The 18,637-nt window shown below is 43.1% G+C and overlaps 1 pseudogene; it reads left to right on the top strand.

The window, feature by feature from the left end:
* The window catches only part of LOC134390034 (low-density lipoprotein receptor-related protein 3-like), a 34,859-nt pseudogene extending 26,412 nt beyond the window's left edge, over window positions 1–8,447 (top strand).
* The last annotated feature ends 10,190 nt before the right edge of the window (window positions 8,448–18,637 follow it).

Consider the following 18,637-nt stretch of genomic DNA (forward strand, 5'->3'; position numbering starts at 1 on the left):
CACTACAAGTTTACAATGAGAGATATTAGAAAATAAAATTACAACTTTAGAGAATTTCAAAACAAAGCCAACAGATTATGGATATTGTATAATTTATCCTACTTAGTTCGGTGCTATTGATTTGAAAGACTTTGATTATAATTTAAATAACTCTAAATGCTTGCAAGGAAATGACATCTACTTGTCAAACACATTTTCAATGCTTGAAGTGCTTATATATTCTAACAATATATTTTCTAAAGTTATATCTTCAAAAGAATTTTTGATTTTAAAAAGTAGAAGATAATTTATAATATATTTTATTCAATTTGGCTTCTTGTTTGGAAAGCATTCTTAAGATTTAAAAAAAAAGTGTAGCCACCATGGTCTGAATGTATATTATTTTCTGGGGAAATGATAATTGTTGTTATTTGTTTTGTTAATTCAAGTACAGCTCTGCATTTCCTATTTTAGAGAAGAAAAAGCTTTAAAACTGAATGTACAGTAAAGAATAAGGTAATGGGGTCCATCTTTTCCACCAGAAAGTTCATTCATTTCATATTTAAGCTAATTGCAAATGAACAGTGGAAGAGCAGATACCTAATTTATTGTGTTACTTTATGTCATCCTTTTAGAACATAAAATTTTAGATAAATATGCTAATCTTCCTTACTGGAGACTAGAGTATTCAAATGAGGCCCTTTACTTCATTTGCAAAATAGTATCAGAAACAAAATTTTTTTTCTGGAAGACTGACTTCTTAGCAAAAATGTTTTAATAGAGGTTTAGAAATACTACATTTAAACTATTTGATACTTACCATATAACTTACTTTATTTTTTTGAAATTGCATTTTTATAAATATTCTTTGTTACATTGTGTATGTCCAATCACAGGCTGATGAACATATCTAGCAACACGTGAATGGCAATAGGTCCAAGGACTGCTCGCTAAGACACGTGATATCATCTCACCAGAAAACTTTCACTAGCTGATCACTTTAGGAGAGCTCCGATGACAAGGGAAGACTCCTGTCTAGTAATTCAAGCAATTCAATGAGTACCTAGAGAGCTTTGCTGAGCAAAGTGAGGCAGTGATGAAATGACAGCATCAGGTCACAGGGCAGAATAGGGCAAGAGATGTCAAAGCCTTACATGTTCTGCATGAAGACCCTGAGGAACAGAGGGGTTCATTGACTTGTCCAGGGTCCTGAAGGTCTGGATACATCCATGGTCCTCAATTGCAATTCTCCTGACCTCTGCCCTGTGACATTAAGAGAAGGTTGAATTTCAAGCCATCACCCACGTCCTTCTCTGTTCCCAGAGTCCTTTCTAAAAAATACCGTAGACATTTTATCCATGCTCCCACCCACTGGTGGCCTGCAGTAAACATAAAGCCATTCTCATGGTGATGTACTTGATGACACAGGCTGCATGCAGGGCTCACTCTTCAACAACAGGCACTCTGTGAATGCTTACTAGCTTTCATAGACTTCAGTGCATTTAAAAATACTTCAGAATGTATTTTGAAACTATATCTTTGGAGCCATCCCAGTCATATGTTTTCCCAACACAAGATAGTCTATAAGATGTTAAAGTCAGAAAATGTTGCTCTCCTAATTCAACAGATTTAGTAAGCCACATTACTCCAATAAACATTTATATGGAAAGATGAGTTTTATCTTTTATTTTTTCTTTTTAGAAGTAGTTGTACTTTTATAGTGTCAAATGTGTGGCACATAAATAAACACAGATATATTTGGAGAGTTCACCTTAGCAATGCTACCGCTAGCCACATTCTAAGTCTCAAAGTCATCATGTCTCTTGCAATGTGATTACATACATACTTGTTGAGTGTGACAATCTCATGACTTCATATATTGAGAGGACACACAAGGCACCATACAGCAAACTCACATACGTCTCTCATTTAAAGGAAAAGGACACTGCGCCAGCCTGGGGACCAGAGGCATGGAGAAGGGGACCGGACCCCTCTCCCACAAACAGGCACACCTGCCAGCACCTCAGGGCCCACCTGGGGACCCAAGGTATGGAGCCAGGGACCAGACATTTCCCACAACCAGGCACACTGCCAATCTGGGAACTGAGCAGTGAAATTCCTCTCCTGGGAAGGGGTAGACTTGACTGTTACCATCAAAGGAGCATCTTGTGGGCTGTGGTAGCTGGCTTCAGGCTGGAACACTTTGCACTGATATAGTAATGACACTAATTAGAAGCCTATGCCCTAAGTGACCAGGTGTTAGCAGACTACAAGGGCTGTGTCATCTTGCATACCACTGATTTCAAAGTTGCCCATTACTCTGCCAGAACCCTCAAAGGCTTATAACCCTCTGATTTTCTTTGTTCAGGAGAACTGCTCTGGCTCAGTTTCCCTTCCACATTAGTGGTATAAAGCTTTATGGCTAAAATAGTACCTGGCTTGGGTCTTTCTCTCTCCCTTTTCTCTGTCTCAGTGAACCTAACAAGAACCAACCTAAATGTCCATTTCTGGATGACCAGATAAGGAAAATGTGGTATATATGCACAATGGAATACTACTCAGCTGCAAAAAAGAATGAAATTCTGCCATTTGCAGCAACGCGGATGAGCTTAGAGAAAATTATTTTAAGTGAAATAAGCCAGGCATAGAAAGAGAAATACCACATGCCCTTCCTTGTGGGATTTTCTCTGGAATGTCCCTTCATCTCCATCTGCTAAAATCTGTCCAACTTGGGGTTGGGATAACCCCATTCACAAATAATTTACTTCTTCCAAGTTAGCTACCTTTAAACATCCCTTTCCTTTCCTTTATTTTAGCACTTTATTTTTACTTTTCACATTTATTTCTCTTTTACTATGCTCATTCATCCCTTGTACAGATCATATAAATTTTCTCCCTTAAACTTTAAGGTCCTTGGAGGCAGGGCTGTGGCTTATGTATTTCTGTATCCCTAGTTCCTAATTGTTTGCTTAGCAAAGATAACAAGGTAAGTAAATTGAGTTGCCACATGTGTTAATGGGTGGTGGTGGGGAGTGCGTGTGTAGAGATAGCTGTCAAGCAGAAGTTTAAATACTTAATAAAGTAAAAATCAACCTCAAGTCAGAGTCATCAAAAATGCAGTTTAATTATTCCATGTAATGAAGTGGTCTCTGAAGTGCTGGAACTACAACACCCGAGATGATCAAGATATGCTTTATGAAAAAAGGTATCTCTGACAAAATTTGAATGAAACATGGCAGGATCCGCAAGATATAGCTTTAGAAAAAAGATAATATATTGTTTATTTAAGGCAGATAGAAATCTAGGCTCTTTTGATATAAGTAATAGAAATTAATGTTGTAAAATGTAATTAGTTTTTATTAAAGGACACCAAAATAGCTCAGAACTCACATTTCAAAAGATGGGGAGCAGGCAGCTTGGTCATCTGCACCCAGAGGGCTCCTCTGGCTTTCAAGGGTCAAGTTCCCAGAGAAGATCTGCACGGGCCAGCGGGGGCTAGATGTTTTCTTTTCCTTAGATAACCACGGAGAAGGCGGCGCAGGCCACTGAGGGAACTGTGAGCTGAGCTGCTTCACCCGTGCAGGGTCTACAACAAGCAGTTTTTGGACCAGCTTCTCCAAGATAAAAGAAAAGGAGTAAACTGGACTTGATTTCACATTTCGTCCCCACTTCTCTGAGGCTCACTCCTCCCTTCCCTTCCTCTTGGTAATGATAGAACTAGGAGGCAGGAAAGGACTAATCTGCTCCCTCACGCCCTTCTCCTCTCACTGAGGCACTGGGAGAAAAAGAGATTTGCTCCTCTCCTTTTTGACTCTTTTCTTTAGATTAGAACTGGAAGTTTTGTTTTGTTTTTTTACAAGACTCAGGTATTTTTGTAGTCAAAATCCTCCTTGACAGCTCTATGTGGGTACAACAGAATAGGTATTTAGTAGCATTAGGGTGAGATGAATCTTAACTATATATTGATTTCCCTAGTAAACTTAGAACATTGGCTTTTAACTGTCATTATTCTGCCTTTGAAGTACTTAAAGTGGTGACAGTGGAGTTTTTTAAACTACCATATTGTCAATAACTTATTTCTAGACCTTCCTATTTAAAGCGGTTTCAAGGTAGGTTGATGAAACCTTGCTTTAAACTTATCCTGTGTGACACTGGGAGGTCCCCAGGCATTCTTTATGAGTCATTTACTGACTATAGCAAGTATGTAAAGGAAAATGAAGTGTAATTTCTTTTAAACACTGTCCAGAGCCAAAGAGCCCAGTCATAGCCTGCCCAGGGTCATGAAGCCCTGCCAATAGCCCTCTGACACTAAAGATATAAATGCTGTGACCTTTCCTCCTTTTTCTCCTTCTTACTGCTTGCACAGCCCTAGGCGTAGATCACCGCTGCTTTGCTTTAGATAGCTGAGAAATGTTCCATTTCCTGGGAAGATTTGCCCTGTGATTTCTCCCAGAAAACATCTGCATACTTCCTTATCTGCTGATTCCCCCCTGCTGTCTATATAAGCTGTGACCTTCTGGCTAATAAACGAGACTTGATCAGAATACCGTCTTGTCTCCATTTCTCGCGTCTCTTGTCCCATCCAATTCCCACTCCCCCCTCCAGAGTCTGCATTGAATATCCCGCGGGTCGGGACAAAACACTTCCGGGTTTATTTTGCATTTTAGAAAGCTAATTATATAACTTTGCATGGGATTGGCTTCTCAGTCCAGTTAAATGTGACAGGAAAGGGGAGCATCAATTAAAGAATAAATAAGATCTCAGTTGCATTAAAGTGCAATTGTTGGTTATTCCTGTTTTTTTCCAACCCAGTGGAAGTTGCATGTGACTCAGATCACTCTGCTTCCAAGGTAAGTCTCACTTTAAATCCCAGATCTCAGAAGGCTTCCTGGACCCTATCAGTTACCCAACAGCTTCTCCTCCACCTGTCTCCTTACCATTAGCTGAAAAATATCTCCCTTTTTCTTCAGTGGAGAGAAATCTTCTCAGCTGTGAATATTTGTCCTCTGGGTACAGGAGCTTTCAGCCTGTTCTTTCAGATCCATGTCAATCTGTGCTTTCATAGACCGCAGCAGACGCAGAGCTGACTCTGGAGTCCACAGCAATCTCCTTTTCACAGGAGAGAGGCTTTTCTGGCAATACGTGGCCACAGGAAGGAGCAGATGCCCAGAAGCTGGCTGTGTGCAGCCAGAGAGCTCTCCCATCTGAAATGCCAGCTCTTATCTGAAACACTCCACTAGGGAGCATCTACGTGCAATGTGGGAGGTATACGGGTTTCTTAGAGCAGGCTCCCTAAAGTATAGTTTTCTTTTTCAAGAACCACAGCGTACAGCTGTAGAAAATGCCCCTGTGAGCACTCATCTTGATTGGGTTGTGCTTTTTGTTCAATCTTTACTCAGTGTTCTATTTAAATTAATATTTTAGCAAGCTGGCTTTTTTTCTTTTTAACCTATAAAAAGGCAATTTTATATATGATTCGACATAGTCCATTTCACATTGTATATACATTTTACGGTCTACTCTCCACATACTGTTCTATCATAAACATTTCCTCGTGCCACTAAATTATCTACGAAGATGTAGTTTTTAATGTCTAGTAAATTGGATGAGTGGCCATGATTTATTTAACCATTTATTTCATAGGATATTTGAATTTTTCTTTCTTTTCTTTTTTCCTTCCTCTCCTCTCCCCTCAATCTTTCCCTCTCTCCTCCTGTCTCCTGTCCTTCCTTCCTTCTCTTTCTCTCTTTTTGCCATTATAAATAATCCTGACGTAAACATTCTCGTAACATTAATTTTTGTGTTTATCTCTGATTATTTCCTCAGGTCGCAAACTTAGAATAGAAATTACTTAGAAGAGGGTCTAAGGGTTTGAACAATTTTTAAAAAAATTCTTGATACATTAAACAGCAAGCTGGCTTTTATCGATTTTTTAAAAATTAATTTGAGGGCCAGCCCCGTGGCTCACTCGGGTGAGTGCGGTGCTGGTAGCGCCGAGGCCACGGGTTCGGATCCTGCATAAGGATGGCCGGTGCGCTCACTGGCTGAGCGTGGTGCAGACCACACCGTGCCGAGGGTTGCGATCCCCTTACCGGTCAGATAATAATAATAATAATAATAATAATAATAATAATAATAATAATAATAATAATAATAATAATAATAATAATAATAATAATAATAATAATAATAATAATAATAATAATAATTAATTTGGTGGACTACCGGTGGCACCGTGCAGGGCAGGCTGGGAGGTGCGCGGGGCGGCCAGGGGGCTCCGGGCCGGGCAGGCTGCGCGCTTTGGGGCACCGCTGCGGGTCTGCACCGCCACCGCACAGGGACGCCGCCGGAGCCGCCACGGGAACCGAGCCCGATCCGGAGCCGGGCAGCAGGAGACGGCGGCCGCGGGCCGGAGGGGGCGCCGGGGGCCGGGCGCAGCGCGCCGTCGTCTGCTCGGTGACGGTGTTTCTCAGGGCGAGGCGCAGCAGCGCAGTTGTCGCCTTAGCCGCCTGCAGCGGGAAGCTGGAGCAGCGTCCGCAGCCCGGCCTGGCCCGTCCACTACCCGCCGGAGGTCAGCTGCAGCTGGAACATCCAGAGCGACCGTGGGGACATGATGGCCCTCGGCTTCCGCAACTGTGACGTGCAGGAGTCCCCCGTGCTGGCCGCCAGGAGGCCTCCCGGGGTGAGGCTCCGCGGCGACCACGTCTGGATCCTCTTGCACCCAGACGTCCCCAGCTCCCGCGGGCCCAGGCGCGCGTCTCTCCCACATGCCAGGGAAGCTGGGCCAGCCGTCCTGCCAGGCGGAGGCGTTCCGCGGTGACAACGGCAAGCGTCTGCGGGCGGTGACGAGTGCTGGGACGGCTGGGACGAGGACAGCTGCTGGCGCCGCCTCCGGACCCCGGCAGCCTGTGTCCCGGCACCTGGCCGTGCAGCGGGCGCCTCCCCGAGCTGCCTGCGGCTGGAGCGGCCTGTGACCGCACGCGGGACTGCGGCGACCGCTCCGATGAGGCCGGCGGCCGGGCGGCTTCTGCGGCTCCTTCGCCTCCCCGGACCTGTTTGGCGCAGCCCGCGGGCCCTCGGACCGTCACCGCACGTGACCCGCGGCGCTGCTGCTGCAGCTGGAGTCGGGCTGGACTATGACCCCCACGGATGGGTGTACCAGGGCCTGGGCGAGCGTGAGGACCGCCTGCGGCACACACTGTCCTACACCGGCCATGAGCCTCGAGGCCCCCCAGGGTCGCCTCACCGTGGCCTACCACGCCAGTGCCCGCAGCGCTGGCCACGGCTTCAACGCCACCTATCAGCTGGAGGACTGTTGCCTCTCATGGGAGCAGCAGTGTGCGAGCAGCAGCGAGGGGGACGGGGGCGACACTGGCGACCAGGGCTGCTTTCTCGGAGCCACAGTGCTGCGACGGCTGGTGGCACTGCGCCAGCGGCCTATATGAGCAAGGCGGCCCCGCCTGCCCGCCCGACCAGTCCCCCTGGGAGGGGGACAGTGACCTGTGCTACCACCGGCCGACCGCTGCAACAACCAGAAAAGCTGCCCCTATGGCGCCGACGACGGGAACTGCTTCTCCTGCCAACCCGCACTAACACTGTGGCACCAACCTGCTGTGCATCTTTGAGACAGACGTGTTGCTACGACAGCCAGGAGGACTGCCAGGACGGCAGCGACGAGCACGGCTGTCTGGCGACGGTGCCCAGTACGGTCATCACCGCTGCTCTCATTGCAGCCTTGGGTGCACGTCACCTCCCTGGGCTTCGCCTTCACGCTCCACTCCCTGCACACTCGGAGTACGGGGACTTCCAGACCCAGGTGAGGCGCCTGGAGGCTGAGTGTGTGCGGAGGGAGGCCGCCCCCTCCTAGGGTCAGCGCATCGCACAGGGCCTCATGCCACCCGTGGAGGACTTTCCCGTCTACAGTGTGTCCCTGGCCTCGGTGTCACAGAACCTTCGCAGGGTCCTGCGGTGAAACATGTGTGGGTTCACCTCCCGCCGGGGCCCTCCCGCCATGTCCAAAGCCGCCTCTAGAATCCGCTCTCACCGCCGCAGCGCCTCCAGACCAGATCCCGCTGGTGACCTTGCCCAGCTCGCAGACAGTGCTGGGTGATGGGCTCCTCCAGCCTGCACCACGGGTCTCCCCGGATCCCCTGCACTCCTTACAGACATAGGCAGCCCCTGGGAGGCTGGGGACGGGCCTCCCAGTGTCCCCAGCCATGCACCAGATGCCACCCCCACCTTCTGACCTTCAAGACCCAGAGTGCAGGCCCGAAGATAAGGACCCTCTGGTGAGCAGCCCGGCTCCCGTGGACATGCCTCGGGAGCCCTGTTCAGCCCAGGACCCCCCCTCACAGTCAGTGGTACCTAGGCCCCCACTTGCCAGAGCCACTGGGGGTGTGCAGGAACCCCTGTCCCCCTGCTTCTCTATGCTGGAGGCCAGTGATTATGAGGCCCTGCTGATCTGCTGACCCGTGGGACAAACTGGTGACCGCCACAGCCCTGCTTTGCAATCAGGGAATACAATACAAGGTTGTTCATACCCTGAAAAAAAAAAAAAAAAAAAAATTAGGTTGGAACCAATATTTGTTTGTGAATTCATAAATATCAGAAAATAAATGCCCATTTTTGGGACTTAGTACCTGAGTTGGAGCTTTAAAGTCCTACAGATCAGGCTGTGAAAGTAAGAACCAGTTATAAATTGTAGATTTGGGCAATTTAACTTCTGTAAGTTCTACTTTCCGAACCTATGGAAAAGGCACAGTTATTGTGGGGACTAAATGAGATAGTCCATTTAAAAATCTGTGCTGTGTGCTTGGCATAAAACAAGTACACAGTAAGGATTTTCAACGTTATTGGTGTTTTTCTTTCTATTTATCATTATTATTATTATTATTAACTGTTCCCTTCATTGTCACATTCTTGTGCTATTGAAAAATAGGTATCTTTTCTATCACGCGGTTGTTCTATTTTTCCGCCATTCAGCTTTGGTCATATTTACAAATGCCTTAATATAAATATACACGAGGGTCCTTCAAAAAGTTTGTGAAAAAATAGAATTAAAAGATAATATAACACCAAGGTCAAGGGTTCAGATCTCCTTATCTGCCAGCCGCCAAACAAAACAAAACAAAAAACGTGGTAAGACTCTTTCCATGAGCTTTTTGAAGACCCCTTGCACATTATGTGTTGAAACTAACATAATGTAAATGGTTGGTCTTGCTTCATTTTCTCCAAATCTATTAGTCTCTGAGAAAGCAAATTAAAAATAATTTATAGAGAAAACAAACAAACAAACAAACAAAAAAACAAAGCAACCATGAGACAGTGTTTGACACTCTCCTCTCAACACATACACATTTAAGGTCCTGAAGCAATTCATGACCTGGAGATGCTAAAATATCTTAAACTTGTCTCAGGTAATGTCATCAGTGTAATATTCCACAGGATCTGTTCCTTTTCCTTCCTCATGTCATTGCAAGGTCTTGGGCTTCTGTTTCTCACTCATCTTCTACCTCGGTCTGAGAGGATGAAATTGGAGGCATCTTTATTGTGGTGACAACAGCTTTCTTCTGTGACTCTTATTCCACCGTTTTAGGCCTCCTTCCTAAGTCTCTATTCTTAACTTTCCCGTTATCAGCACAATCAGAGAAGACAGTATGACAAAAAACTTAAACATTAAAGAGAAAATAAAATTATCCTTGTTTCCTTATTTGCTTCTTGGGAATAAAAGCCAATATCCAGAAAAGCAATAAATTAACATTAAGATAATTCAGTAAAGTTTCTCCCTATAAAAGTAATTTCAAAAAACAATAATTTTTCATATATATATGTATACAATTATTTCAAAATAAAGGAAAATTATTCTATTTTAATAGAATCTGAAACCAAACATTAACAACAGATATTCCAAACTCTTTATGAAGAAATATCAAAACACCATTGAAAGGCATGACAAAAGACTTAAATAAATCCCTGTCCTTGTATATCAAGTCTCAATGTTATGAAGATGTTAGTTCTCTCTAAATTATCCCCTAAGTAAAATGAAATCATTCAGTTTTTATCTTGAAATATATTTGCAAGAATAGCCAAGGCAATTAGTAAAAGGAGTAGCAATAAGAAGAATTAGCTCTACAAGTTAGTAAAATACATTATAAAGCTTGAATCTAGCTGTCAAATACTAACATAGTGATATAGAGATCAGTGTGAAAACATAATGAGGTCCATTTTAAATCCAGATACATGTACAGATTTAAGTATAGAATGAAGGCAGCAATTCAATTCAGTGAGGAAAAATGACTTATTCAGTGAATGGTACTGGGACAAATAGCCAGCTAGAAATAAATGAATAAAGTTAGATCCATCCTTCACACCTGATATTAAAACATCTATAATGGAATAAAAATGTAAAATAAAACAACCACAGAGAAGGGATGAGACAAAATAGGGGAGAAATTTGTGTACGTAGTGCTGTATAGTGGGCATGTATTTCTAAGCAAGACCCAAACCCAGATGCTGCTGCAAAGAAAATATTGATAAATTAGATTAATCAAAATAAGCTAAATGAAAAAACTGTTATCAGAAGACCAAACATGAATAGGACATTTTTACTATATATGACAAAGTGCTAATTTCTTAAATTTACAAAGCAATCTTACAAACTGATGAATAAAGGCCAAAACTTTGCATCAAAGCTGGTAAACATATTAATACGCAGTTTACAAAAATAAAACAATTCATGAGCATATGAAAATGTTCAACCTGGCTTACGTTTCAAGAAATGCACATTGTAACATCAATGCAATACTACCTTAACCTAACTGATTTGAACAGAACAAAATACTTGCTAATAATACTCTTGCTTAGGACAGTACTTTCCAAATTAAGGCATCATTTTTCTTTTAATATTATAGTTATACATGTAACATCTCTTAACATAAAATGTAAATAGCACATTAGATCTATCATATCATATCTATTGCTTAGCATATGGCTAGGTTTAGAAAAACAGTTTTAAAGAAAAATATTCAGTAAATAATAAGGCTTACATTTACCAAATGCTTAGTGAGTGCCAGGTGCTATTTCATGTTCTTTATACATATTTATTGGACAAATCCCCACAACAGCCCTATTATGCCCAGATAAGGAAACTGAAGCAAAGAGAGTCAGTTGTGCAATGTCACGCAGCTAGTTATGGTGTCACAGAGATTTGAACTCAAGCTGTCTGGCTGCAGGGTCAATACCCAAACCTCCCTCACCACCGTGCATGGCATTGATGTGAGACATGAAATTGTGATCATAAAGCTCAAATTATTCAGCATTAGTAGCCTCTTCCCCAGGGCACGGGGAGCAAGGCACTCTCAGACAGTGCTGTCAGGAGTGCAAAATGGCATAAGCCTTCGCAGGGTGGTTTCTATAAAATTAAGTAAAACTGCCTGAACACTCCCATTTTTCAGTCCTCCAAAAGATGACAAGCCAAAAGGAGGGGCACTTTAAATCCCTTCAGTATATCATCTCTACCAGGTAGCAAATCCATTCACCCCCACAGGAACACTCCCAGAGGTGCACAGAAGGCACCTGTGAGATTATTGATCACATCGTTGGTTATAACCATGATCCACTTCTCTGTCAATAGCTGCACCTGTGAACAAATGGTGATACCTCCACTTTATGGAATAATATAATATGCAGTTCTTTTCTGTGAGAAAAACGAGGTAAATATATTTATTGATAATGAGCTTGAAGAAGCATTTTTTTATTTTTTGTAGATCTTTAAATATGTATAATTATAAGATTTTTAAAATTGAATCGAAATTGGTTATACATATTTTGAGGGTACAGTGTTGACTACCCGAACCTATAGTACATGTGTTGATCAAATGAATATTATTATTGTGCTCAATAAAAATCATAATGACTCTTTATGCCCCTTACCCAATCTCTCTATACCCCCTTCTCCCTCCCTGCTCCACCTCTAGTAACCATAGATTTGTTCTCTCCTTCTGAAAGATCAATGTATTATCGTGGTTCTTTCTTTCTTTTTTCCTCCCTCCCTCCTTCCCTTCCTTCCTTCCTTCTTTCTTTCTCAGCACCCACTTATGAATGAGAACATGTGGAATTTCTCTTTCTGTGTCTGGCTTATTTCACTTAACGTAATTTTCTCCAAGCTCATCGCTAACCCTGCATCAGAATACTTTTGATATTAATGTTTAATTTTTAGAAAAAACATAATTTTCTTTTAATTTTAGCCAATTTTAAAAATTCATTTTATAAGTTAACCTGTACAAACCATTATTAAGACTTATTGAGACTTTCTGTCTTTGTCCTATACTTCTTACTTCCCAAACAGCCAGTCATTTTACTCTAGGACAAAAATATTTTCTTTCCTTTTTAGCCTTCCTAACCACAATTACATTTTTATAGCTTTCTTTATAACACCTCTGTTTTTAGATATTTGTTTTTTTAACAACCTTCACCAAAAAATGTATTTTTTTAAAAAAATACTCTTTTAAAAAGTCTTTATATTTAGCAGTTTGAATTATGCATATTGACTATAATTGACTCATTAGCTCCAATTTCCAGTTACAAACCTATGAAGCAAGCAATTTTGAATTGTTTTATATTAATATTTGTAGATAAAAACCATTTCTAACTTCTGAAGAGACGTTTTTAACTTCAACAGATTCAAATATATTTAGTTTTCTTGGTATAAAAACAAAGCATCAAAATATATGAACATAAACTTATATAATAACTAATGTTTCAAATCTGTAATGTTTCAAATTTGTTACCAGCAGGTTAGGCTCGGTTTGCCCTCTTGCCTTGAACAAATGACCTGAAAGTCCAAAAGTTGATGCAAGGATTGGAAGGTTTATTCAGATTACTGGTACTTAACTAAATGTCTAACCAAGCAAACAAACAAAGAGAGGAGCAGTGGGGTCCAGTTAAGCTTAGTCCCAATCGGCAGGGCCAACCTATTCTGTCAGCAGTAATTGATAAAAGCAGTTCTCCCCACTGTTTTCAGCATAAAAAAGAAAAGTATCGACTAGATTTAAATCAGGAAAACAAAGCATAGCCAGGAGCCCTCCAGGGTGCACCTGTACAGAAGTGGATACAATCAGAAAATCAGAGAAAGGTAAAGAGAATAAAGCATCACCTTGTCAGAATTTAGGCCAGGGACTCCAGGAGAGATCTACCAGCAGCAGAGACATGGGAGCAAAATAGTCCCAGTGGCCACTTGCCTCTTGCAGCTAGAGTCCTCTCTGGTGCCCAAAGCTTTCCAATTTTTGCCAGTGATTAAATTAGGCTCTTGGATTCCAAAGTCATAGAAATGAACAATGTACCTAACAGTAAAGCAAGCAATGCTTTTTTAAAAGAGGAGATAGACTTATGCATAAGGGGATAGCAACAGCAAAGCTAGCCCCCTGAGGGGAGCCATTTAGGGCCTTTTATAGGGAAAGGAGTTAAGGTGGATAGGCCAGCATCACTGGAGGTGGTCCCTTTTGTTCTTCCTGGTTGCATCATGGGTGCATGCTCAGTTACAACTTCAATCCAGACATGATATAGAGAAGTTGGTCTGGGTGTCCAAGAGGGGGGATGTCCCTGAGACAATAGTCTTGCACCCAGTAAGCTATAGGGAGATCTATGGTCCTGTAAGGTGGCCAACCCACCCCAAAAGTGGGCCAGTCTAATTCACAAAACTTTGTGAGTTCAAAAGGGTCCACTTCAGACTCCAAAGTGGTTACCTGTCATTTTCTGAAAACAGTCAAAGTGTGATATCATTGCCTGCAGAGCAGTGGTTCCACAGAAGGGCCGGGAAATATTCTTTCCCATAGTACTAATCAAGACTCCACAAACTGAGGCACTGAATATCTTCACATTTAGGATTTTGTGGCAAAATCTAAAAGGTACACTGACTTAATGAGATTGCTAGAAAACACCCCACTGACACGAGGTAGAGGAGTGTCAGGAGAAACTTTTCTATGTTAGAGCAATCTCTTGGGGCGGCAGATACCAGTCCTATAACTAGTACCAGGACAGGTAGCACAATAAAGGTCAGAGACACAGGATGGCATATACTTATCAAGCCTCACTATTACCTTACATATGACCACAGTTAAAGACGTACAAAGCTACGAAACATATATGCACACCTGGAAACAAATAAAAGACAAGGGCAAGTGGCCATGACAAATTTCCAAATAATTCCAAACCAAAGGACCTGACGACTTCTCATGGGAGTCCTGGACTTGGGAAGTAGAGCCACATCCAGCATTCCACAAAGTCCCTAAATCAGAGCTCTGATACCCAAATGCAAAACCAAGTTTTTGAGATCTCAAACCAAAGCTTACCTCTGGAGGTTTAAAATGCAGAGACTAGAACGAATGACCGAACAAAGACTCTGGTGCCGGTCAAAGCCAATTGAAGAATTTGGTGATGTTGGAACTCTCGGGTGGAGGCCAAAGGATCCCGGGGCCAAGGAACATCTTCTCGGTGGCCTCCCGTAGGATCTGCAGTGAGACCAACCCTGGAGCCTAGGAGTGTCTTCTCGGTGGCCTCCCCTAGGGAGACTCACCGTGTTGCCCTTCATCTGAAGCTGTGGCTTCTAGTTCCTTTGAGCGAGCACCCAAAAAATCTTGCTGGGGCCTCCAAATGTTGTGAGGCACTTGCACAGAGGAATCCAAGACCACCGTTGGTTTTATAGCTCTTTTAATAATTGACAGCTCATTTTGGTGTTACAGCTCTTTTTGATGTTACAGTGCTTTATTTCTAGCAAGCAAGGAGAGTACTGGGGAGTGAAGACTCCTAGATCAGTGCCTCCCTGAACAAAGGAAAGAGGTAGTCTTTATAGCCAAAATTTCTGCCCTAACTTCCCACCCAAGTTCCCATTCAGGTCCTCTTATGTAAATGAAGGATGCAGCCCTTCTAATTTGTATTGATTGATTATAGGACACAGTCCATTGGTCAGCTCTGGAGCCTCATTCGTATCCAGACCATAGGGTGGTGTGAGACTGTTGTTGTCTCCTATTAGCACATGGATAGAGGCAGGTGCAGGAAACAGGCAAGCCAGAGTTTGTGATTAAGACAGCTGAGCATAAAATTTCTAAAATGGTTTCTCCAGCAGAAGGGGGCAGGTCTAACAATCAGAAAATGCTCAGGGTTCCCCACTACATTATCAGTGCTAAATTGACCTCATTTGTCTAAGAATTGTGTTCAAAGTGATCTTTTTGGTTTTGGCTGGGTTCACAACTTTAACCTTAAAAGCCTCTAGTGAAGTCAAATATAATCCTGTTTGATTAGTAAACCTAGGCAAAGATGTAAGCTGATAATTCGAAAAACACTTTTCACAGCGATATGATTTTAAACCTTTTACCCTTCCCTCTTTTTAGCAGTCTTCTGCTTTAACAATTTCAGAACTCTGTGCACAGATACACTTCAGCCAGAGACATAGCCAATTGTAATTTCGCAGATCAATTTGTTTCTCAAACTTCCCTTGAGAAACTCAGTGAGGAAAAAAAATTTTTTTGGCCACCAGATTTTAAATGACCAAAAGGCACAAACCGAGTTGCTCAAACCCAAGCATACAGACCTTCCCCAAACATACAGAATGTTGGCTTTTTCATCCTTGATTCATTTCTCACACCCAAATGGTACTTTTTAAACAAACAGTGTAAAAGAGTTGTTACAGAAAGAGAAGATGCTTGAAAAGGGATACTGCAGAAAAGCAAGGAAGAACACAAGGCACACTGTGTTCAGCACAACTGGGGAGTGAAGCACGTGGCCATGGAACACAGAAAGGAGAGGGCTGCCTGCTATGCCTCCACTAGTTCAGCTGCTGTGGTTACTCCTTTTAAGCCAGTAGGCTCTGTCTTAGCTACTGAGTTCCACTGGGGGCTGTAAGTTGATGTTGTTTCAGTCACTGCAGGAAATATTCTAAACAAACCCTTCCAGAAACTGGCTCTTTTAATCTTTTTCTTTGCCTATAAGACTGTGTGATGGGCCAATTATTTTCTGCAGGAAAAACCCTGAAGATGGTGTCATGGGAGAGGCCTGTGGGCGGGGAGCAGCTCGGGAAGAAGATAAGCTGGTGGAGGGCTCGGGGGGGGGGGGGGGGGGCTGAGACAGAGGGACTGTGGGAACAAGGCAAGATGGCCAAAGTCCCCAGAGTCCCAGCCATGAGGTTGGGCCTACCACAGGCAGTTAGCACCCACAGGCGGGCCTATTACCAACAGAAAAATGGCTAGATTGACTGAAAAAACAGAAAAAAGGAAAAACACACAGAGTGGTCAGTCATGATCAATGCAGAGGAATAGACACACAAAGTCTAAAGAGGGGATACTGAAATAAAGTCCTGGCTTTTTCCAGAGCATGTGTCCTGATTTGCTGTATGTTCTTTATCCTAGTACCCTGATGTAAAGTGGCACAGTTTGTGACCCAGTGACAGAGTGATCAGTTCTGCCATGGGCCACATGGCATTACCCCAGAACAGAGAGTGTTTACCCAAGACAAGGAGTTGGGTTCAGTTTGTAAAAGAGGTATCTGGAAAGCAGTGCAAGAATGACAGAGAGAGGGTTTGTTGCATGAATAAAACAAAGCCTGGACATAGGAATTTCAGACTATTTTCCATTTTGATGACAAAAGTTGTTGAAGTCCTGGAGGGTATTAAAATCGAAAGTGCCATTTTGGGGCCACTGAGAGTCATTGTCTAACTTGTACTGTGGCCAAATGGAATTACCATAGAAGATAAATTTTGGGGGCCATATGTCCACCCTGAGACCCAAGGGATCCAGACTTTTAAGTAGGCACCCCAAAGGGGTGGTCTTGGGGGGGGGTGTTGACTGATTATTCTCCATTTAATGAAGTTTGAAAGGGTGAGGGTGATAGAACCCAGGAGAAGGGCAGGGAGAGAGAGCATCCTCCATCTCACTGTCGATCTCTGGAGAGAAATATAGGACATTGTCCTGAGAGGACATCACCAGTTTAGGAAGGTCTGGGCCACAGCCGAGGGGAATCTCTGACCAAGCACTAGGATTTCAATGCCCAGGAGTGGCAGAGAATCCTGAAGACATGGGAAGCTCTCAGTTTACTTACACTTGTTGCAGCTCCTATGAAAAATTTGTGGGATTGATGGAAGAATGGCTGAGAAAATCCCTGGGCGTGCCCTTCTCAGCAGATTCAGGAGGAAGATTCTGAGGGTGGATCAAAGCCTCAAGAAGGAATTGGCAAGGGAATCCTGCCTGAGAGGTTCATCAGCAATATTCTTGGCTATCGTCTCCCAAGGGGGACCAGAGAAGGTGCTAGATGGTCACGGTCATTTCTCCCCAGGGCCCATCTTGGTTAGGCTTGGAAAAGGAAGGAAGGAGTTAAGGGGTGAGGCAATTTGGGAAGGATGATCCAACCACCTCTGAGACCCTCCTCCCAGGTTTCAGTACCAAAATGTAAGGTCACCAAGGAAGGAGACACTAGCTGGGCAAAGGACGGAAAAAGATTTTATTAGTAAGCTGCAAGTGAACCTGCCGGGCTCAGCCGAAAATGGCATCAGCCCGGAGAGGCAGTGGGGTGTCTTCTTTTATAGGGTTAAGATTAACATTTGGCCTAACCACAGAAATGGTTACAATGTTCCATTCCGGGTACAGCCTGCTCATGCGAAACAGAAACTTAGGGAAACAGAACCTTAGAGAAACAAAACTGAAGGGAGGGGACTTTCCAAAGGTCAGGCCCTCAGTTCCAGGAACCTAACACAGGATCCTCAAGAACTTTGCAAGTCTCTGCTGAGGTGTGGTAGAACTCATTCCAGAGACTTCTTTTGGCTTCTATTGTTCAAATTGCATGCAGACGTAACACACGGTCTGTGTTCTAATTTAGACCATGCTCCTGGTGAGCCATCTATCTCCATCTGCTGGCTAATCCCACCGACATTCCTATTTGCTCTGATTTCCCTCTCACACCTAGTCCTTCAGTCCTTGGCTTCAGTAGTATTGGCTAGGCTGATAGCCTAATGGCCCTCTCCAGTTTCACACATACCCTCTAGGATCAGGAAGGTACATATAGGTCATTTGCCATCAGTAGAGATGACGAGGAAGGCCTAGGAGGGCAAATAGGTCATTATCTGTTCCCTTCATAAGGCTAATGCTGATCTGTAATGCAGCAGGACCATGTGCAAAGGGAACCTTTTTAAAAGTCTCAAACAGGAGATTGTTTTGCCCTTTACAGTCTCCTCAAATTTTTCTAACAGGACTCTCTTCTCTGGAACTCAGGTCAGGAGATGGGGTCAAAAAATGCAGTTCAGGATGTGTTTATTCCCACCATTTATTTTAATGAAAATTGGGGGAGGGATTTTCCTCCTTCGTTCTATGTCTGATGCATCACTTAAAAAAAAAATAACGTAGCTTCGGTTAAGTTCACTGACCTGCATCTACATATATTACGCTAGGACAATGAAAATATTTTTGAAATTTTGGTCTCTCTCAACTTCATTTGGCTGTTCTCACTGTTGTCTAGTTAAAGCAATCAAAAATATCAGCTTTGAGACTCAGAGATGATCAACAGCTAATTTGTTCTCAGTAGTTCCTTCCTCCTTTCTTCCGAGAGGCAGTAAATCTCATTGCTCTAATTTGAAGATAGAGAATTACAATTAAAAAGAATATTAAAAAACAACATT

Source organism: Cynocephalus volans, chromosome 11 (genome assembly GCF_027409185.1).
Source record: "Cynocephalus volans isolate mCynVol1 chromosome 11, mCynVol1.pri, whole genome shotgun sequence".
Taxonomy (NCBI): Eukaryota; Metazoa; Chordata; class Mammalia; order Dermoptera; family Cynocephalidae; genus Cynocephalus; species Cynocephalus volans.